This window comes from Neofelis nebulosa, chromosome 3, assembly GCF_028018385.1.
Source record: "Neofelis nebulosa isolate mNeoNeb1 chromosome 3, mNeoNeb1.pri, whole genome shotgun sequence".
Classification (NCBI taxonomy): domain Eukaryota; kingdom Metazoa; phylum Chordata; class Mammalia; order Carnivora; family Felidae; genus Neofelis; species Neofelis nebulosa.
Window position 1 is genome coordinate 193,307,725 of NC_080784.1, and position 7,082 is coordinate 193,314,806.

Here is a 7,082-nt window from a genome sequence, read left to right on the forward strand (position 1 = left end):
TGGCTGGAGTTTCCCTTCTGATGGTTCTCAGAGGCTGCTTCTTCCAGAAACCCTCCTTGGTCCATGGGCTGGCCTGGGCTGGGCATCTCTGAGTACCTAAGGCTGTGAACTCTCATTCACTTATTAACAAATGATTACTCAGCCGCTAACAGGAGTCGAGCACTGAGCTAGGTGCCAGGGAGAAAGAGATGAATTATACTCTGCCTCAAAACTCACACACCAGAGAATAGGAAACCAGGGTGAGGGATTACAACATATCAGGATATAATTACAATATCTTTACCATGTTGAACGACAACAGTCAAGACAAAATAAGAATAATTGCCCAGGCTGGGAGGCAAAGGAAGGCAGCGTGGGTAAGGAAGAAACTAAACAGAGTCTTAAGGGATGACAATTAATCCTCCAATTCCACTCCTTGACCTTTCTTCATATTACCTGTTATAGTATTATCATATTCTTCTCTTTACTCAGTTATTTTTTTCTCTTTAATTTCTATTGTAGTTACTTCTTTGACTCACTCACTGTATCAGTCAGGGTTCCACCAGAAAAACAGAACCAATAGGATATATAAAGAAATAGGGATATATAAAAATAGAGAAAAAGAGAAAGAGAGATTCATTGAGGGTAGTTGGCATACACAATTGTAAAGCTGGCTAGGCACGTCTAAGATCCTTCAGATAGGCCGTGAGGAAGGGTACATTGGAAACTCTCCTACAGGAGCTGATGCTTCAGTCCACAGTTAGAATTTTTTCTTTCTCCAGGAAACCTCAGTTCTGTTCCTGAAGACTTTCAATGAGTTGGATCAGGCCCACCCAGATTTTTCAGGATAATCTCTTACTTAGAGTCAATGGATTACAGATGTTAATCATCTACAAATACCTTCACAGCAACACCCAAATAAGTATTTCATTGACTAACTGAGCTTCACGCCTAGCCAAGTTGACATTCATAGAACTGACCATCATACTCACCTATCTTTTTCTACGATTTGCCCTGAAGGCACCATTCACAGAGTGCCCTCTATCTCACACAATGAGATAGATTCCTCCAGGAGCTTCACAATGTGGTAGGCCTGCCTCTTCAATGATTCCCCATCTCTCCTGTCCCATCACCGACTACAACGTCAAGACTGCCTGGACACAGGCCTGGCCATAGCTGCCTGTCTAGGCATACCTAGTACACAGATCCCTACTGAACATTTCCTGGATAAACAAACAAGACTATTGTAATACATGTGGAAGGGGAAAGGACAGATAATCATTCAGAAAGATGGTAAATGCAAACCACGTTATTTTAGAAATTAAAGATGAAAATATGGGAGTTTAAGACTCTCCAAAAAACAAAAAAGAACTTCCATTCCTAACCCTTCCTTCCCTTCTCCTTTATTAAAATGTATAGAACAGGAGTTCCTGGATGGCTCAGTAAGTTAAGCATTTGACTTTTGATTTTGGCTCAGGTCATGGTCTAACAGTTCATTAGGTCAAGCCCCATGTCAGGCTCTGCCACCGAGTATGAAGCCTGCTTGGAATTCTCTCTCTGACCCTCCCCTGCTCACATGCACACATCCTCTCTCTCTCCCTCTCTCTCTCTCTCTTTTTGTCTCTCTCTCTCAAAAATAACAAATAAATAGACATTTTTTTTCAAAATGTGTAGAACAGAAATTAATTGCTCAGTCCCTGTGGTCAAGTAGATTTGAAATCTACTTGACAATTTCATAACCACTGTGAACCTCAGTTTCTTCACCCATAGCATGGAAAAATAATAGATCATACCTTGGAGAACTGTTACAAGGATAAAATGAGAAAAAAATATATGCAAAAGCGCTAAGTACAAAGACAAGCATATTATAAAGGTTTTTTTTAATTAGCTACTATTACCATTAAGTACCTACTATGTGCCAGATAGAGTAGGGAATACTGAGATTAGTAAGATCCTTGACTATGGGGACTATAAAATCCAATGAGAAATATCAGACATATAAACAGTCCGACAATACACTGTGAAAATTCCACAGATGAGTAAGCAGAGAAAGAAATAAGTACTCCAGCCTGGGGATTAGAAAGACTTCAGAGTAGAAACTCCAAATAAGCTGGGCTTCCAAGGACCAGTAAAGCCTCCCTGAACAGAAAGGTAGAGAAGGGCATTGTAAGCATAAGGAATAGCATGTGTAAGGGGCAGAACAATGGGAAAGCAGTGTGCCTAGACAAGAAGTTCAGTGTGAATGGAGCACAGGGGGCATGTGGTGGGGGGAGGAGATATAGGGGAAGGTAGAGGAGGTGAAGAAGTGGGGGGATGGCTACAAATGTATCCATCTGATGAAGACTGATATGGCATGCTGAAGAGTTTGGCCTCTATTCTGAAGGCAGTTGGAGGCTGACTTCCAACTCTGCTTTGGGCTATGGAGCAATTGTACTGTAAACTGATAAAGCAGAGTTTGTATTTACTCATCTACAAGCTAGACATAGCAAATGCACAGATCTCCATGGGTATATTCCTCACCAAGGTCATCACTAATCGGAGCAGAGGAGGGCCAGGGGGGTTATATATACCAAAAACAAGTCAACCATGGCACCCATCCAAGCCCATCACCATACATCACCCCACATGGCTAAACTTACAGAGGATTTGGGGAAGAAGAAAATTCTCTTAGCTAAAACAAAGGACACATCTTCAAATTTCTCTCACTTCTCTTCCTTCTACATATACTAGTTCTGTACCACTTTACCCATTTTACTATTCCCTCCTCCTTCAGCACCTGCTTCTCTTGGCTTCTAGGACTCCTCATTCTCCTGGTTGTCTTCCTGCCTCATGGGATGCACCTTCTCAAACTCTTTTGCTAGTTCTTAATGTTGTAGCCCCAGGTTGCAATCTTTGGACCTCTTCCCCATCTTCACTCATTCCCTAGGTGCTCTCATGCAAACATATTACTTTAAATACCATCAATATGCTGACAATTTCCAAATTTATATCTCCAGCTCAGACTTCTCCCTTGGATTCCAGACTCTGTGTTTGATTGCCTGCTCAATATTTCTACTTGAGATGTCAGGCATCTCAAACTTAAAATGGATAAAACTAAACTTTTTGGTCTTCCAAGCCACATCTGTCCAGTAAACATAAATCACATGAATCCTTTTAAGGTATAAATCTTATCATCTCATTCCTCTACTCAAACCTGTACAAAAGTTTCTCTGTTTAGAACAGAGGAGTTCCGGAAGATGGCAGCGTAGGAGGACGCTGGGCTCACCGCGCGTCCTGCTGATCACTTAGATTCCACCTACACCTGCCTAAAGAACCCAGAAAACCGCCAGAGGATTAGCAGAACGGAGTCTCCGGAGCCAAGCGCAGACGAGAGGCCCACGGAAGAGGGTAGGAAGGGCGGCGAGGCGGTGCGCGCTCCACGGACTGGCGGGAGGGAGCCGGGGCGGAGGGGCGGCTCGCCGGCCAAGCAGAGCCCCCGAGTCGGGCTGGCAAAAGCGGAGGGGCCGGACGGACTGTGTTCCGACAGCAAGCGCGACTTAGCGTCTGGGAGGTCAGAAGTTAACAGCTCTGCTCAGAAAGCGGGAAGGCTGGAGGACAAAGGGAGGGAGAGCTGCTGAGCCCCCGGACGGCAGAGCTCAGCTTGGCGGGGAACAAAGGCACTCGCCAGCGCCATCTCCCCTGCCCATCCCCCAGCCAAAATCCCAAAGAGAACCAGTTCCTGCCAGGGAACTTGCTCGCTCCGCGCAAACACCCAACTCTGTGCTTCTGCGGAGCCAAACCTCCGGCAGCGGATCTGACTCCCTCCCGCTGCCACAGGGCCCCTCCTGAAGTGGATCACCTAAGGAGAAGCGAGCTAAGCCTGCCCCTCCCGCCCCCGTGCACCTTGCCTACCCACCCCAGCTAATACACCAGCTCTCCAGCACCACAAGCCTGGCAGTGTGCAAGTAGACCAGATGGGCCACGCCACCCCACAGTGAATCCCGCCCCTAGGAGAGGGGAAGAGAAGGCACACACCAGTCTGACTGTGGCCCCAGCGGTGGGCTGGGGGCAGACATCAGGTCGGACTGCGGCCCCGCCCACCAACTCCAGTTATACACCACAGCACGGGGGAAGTGCCCTGCGGGTCCTCACCACTCCAGGGACTGTCCAAAATGACCAAACGGAAGAATTCCCCTCAGAAGAATCTCCAGGAAATAACAACAGCTAATGAACTGATCAAAAAGGATTTAAATAATATAACAGAAAGTGAATTTAGAATAATAGTCATAAAATTAATCGCTGGGCTTGAAAACAGTATAGAGGACAGCAGAGGATCTCTTGCTACAGAGATCAAGGGACTAAGGAACAGTCACGAGGAGCTGAAAAACGCTTTAAACGAAATGCAAAACAAAATGGAAACCACGACGGCTCGGATTGAAGAGGCAGAGGAGAGAATAGGTGAACTAGAAGATAAAGTTATGGAGAAAGAGGAAGCTGAAAGAAAGAGAGATAAAAAAATCCGGGAGTATGAGGGGAAAATTAGAGAACTAAGTGATACACTAAAAAGAAATAATATACGCATAATTGGTATCCCAGAGGAGGAAGAGAGAGGGAAAGGTGCTGAAGGGGTACTTGAAGAAATTATAGCTGAGAACTTCCCTGAACTGGGGAAGGAAAAAGGCATTGAAATCCAAGAGGCACAGAGAACTCCCTTCAGACGTAACTTGAATCGATCTTCTGCACGACATATCATAGTGAAACTGGCAAAATACAAGGATAAAGAGAAAATTCTGAAAGCAGCAAGGGATAAACGTGCCCTCACATATAAAGGGAGACCTATAAGACTCGTGACTGATCTCTCCTTTGAAACTTGGCAGGCCAGAAAGGCTTGGCACGATATCTTCAGTGTGCTAAACAGAAAAAATATGCAGCCGAGAATCCTTTATCCAGCAAGTCTGTCATTTAGAATAGAAGGAGAGATAAAGGTCTTCCCAAACAAACAAAAACTGAAGGAATTTGTCACCACGAAACCAGCCCTACAAGAGATCCTAAGGGGGATCCTGTGAGACAAAGTACCAGAGACATCACTACAAGCATAAAACATACAGACATCACAATGACTCTAAACCCGTATCTTTCTATAATAACACTGAATGTAAATGGATTAAATGTGCCAACCAAAAGACATAGGGTATCAGAATGGATAAAAAAACAAGACCCATCTATTTGCTGTCTACAAGAGACTCATTTTAGATCTGAGGACACCTTTAGATTGAGAGTGAGGGGATGGAGAACTATTTATCATGCTACTGGAAGCCAAAAGAAAGCTGGAGTAGCCATACTTATATCAGACAAACTAGACTTTAAATTAAAGGCTGTAACAAGAGATGAAGAAGGGCATTATATAATAATTACAGGGTCTATCCATCAGGAAGAGCTAACAATTATAAATGTCTATGCGCCAAATACCGGAGCCCCCAGATATATAAAACAGTTACTCATAAACATAAGCAACCTTATTGATAAGAATGTGGTCATTGCAGGGGACTTTAACACACCACTTACAGAAATGGATAGATCATCTAGACACACAGTCAATAAAGAAACAAGGGCCCTGAATGATACATTGGATCAGATGGACTTGACAGATATATTTAGAACTCTGCATCCCAAAGCAACAGAATATACTTTCTTCTCGAGTGCACATGGAACATTCTCCAAGATAGATCATATACTGGGTCACAAAACAGCCCTTCATAAGTTTACAAGAATTGAAATTATACCATGCATACTTTCAGACCACAATGCTATGAAGCTTGAAATCAACCACAGGAAAAAGTCTGGAAAACCTCCAAAAGCATGGAGGTTAAAGAACACCCTACTCACGAATGAGTGGGTCAACCAGGCAATTAGAGAAGAAATTAAAAAATATATGGAAACAAACGAAAATGAAAATACAACAATCCAAACGCTTTGGGACGCAGCGAAGGCAGTCCTGAGAGGAAAATACATTGCAATCCAGGCCTATCTCAAGAAACAAGAAAACTCCCAAATACAAAATCTAACAGCACACCTAAAGGAAATAGAGGCAGAACAGCAAAGGCAGCCTAAACCCAGCAGAAGAAGAGAAATCATAAAGATCAGAGCAGAAATAAACAATATAGAATCTAAAAAAACTGTAGAGCAGATCAACGAAACCAAGAGTTGGTTTTTTGAAAAAATAAACAAAATTGACAAACCTCTAGCCAGGCTTCTCAAAAAGAAAAGGGAGATGACCCAAATAGATAAAATCATGAATGAAAATGGAATTATTACAACCAATCCCTCAGAGATACAAACAATTATCAGGGAATACTATGAAAAATTATATGCCAACAAATTGGACAACCTGGAAGAAATGGACAAATTCCTAAACACCCACACTCTTCCAAAACTCAATCAGGAGGAAATAGAAAGCTTGAACAGACCCATAACCAGCGAAGAAATTGAATCGGTTATCCAAAATCTCCCAACAAATAAGAGTCCAGGACCAGATGGCTTCCCAGGGGAGTTCTACCAGACGTTTAAAGCAGAGATAATACCTATCCTTCTCAAGCTATTCCAAGAAATAGAAAGGGAAGGAAAACTTCCAGACTCATTCTATGAAGCCAGTATTACTTTGATTCCTAAACCAGACAGAGACCCAGTAAAAAAAGAGAACTACAGGCCAATATCCCTGATGAATATGGATGCAAAAATTCTCAATAAGATACTAGCAAATCGAATTCAACAGCATATAAAAAGAATTATTCACCATGATCAAGTGGGATTCATTCCTGGGATGCAGGGCTGGTTCAACATTCGCAAATCGATCAACGTGATACATCACATTAACAAAAAAAAAAGAGAAGAACCATATGATCCTGTCAATCGATGCAGAAAAGGCCTTTGACAAAATCCAGCACCCTTTCTTAATAAAAACCCTTGAGAAAGTCGGGATAGAAGGAACATACTTAAAGATCATAAAAGCCATTTATGAAAAGCCCACAGCTAACATCATCCTCAATGGGGAAAAACTGAGAGCTTTTTCCCTGAGATCAGGAACACGACAGGGATGCCCACTCTCACCGCTGCTGTTTAATATA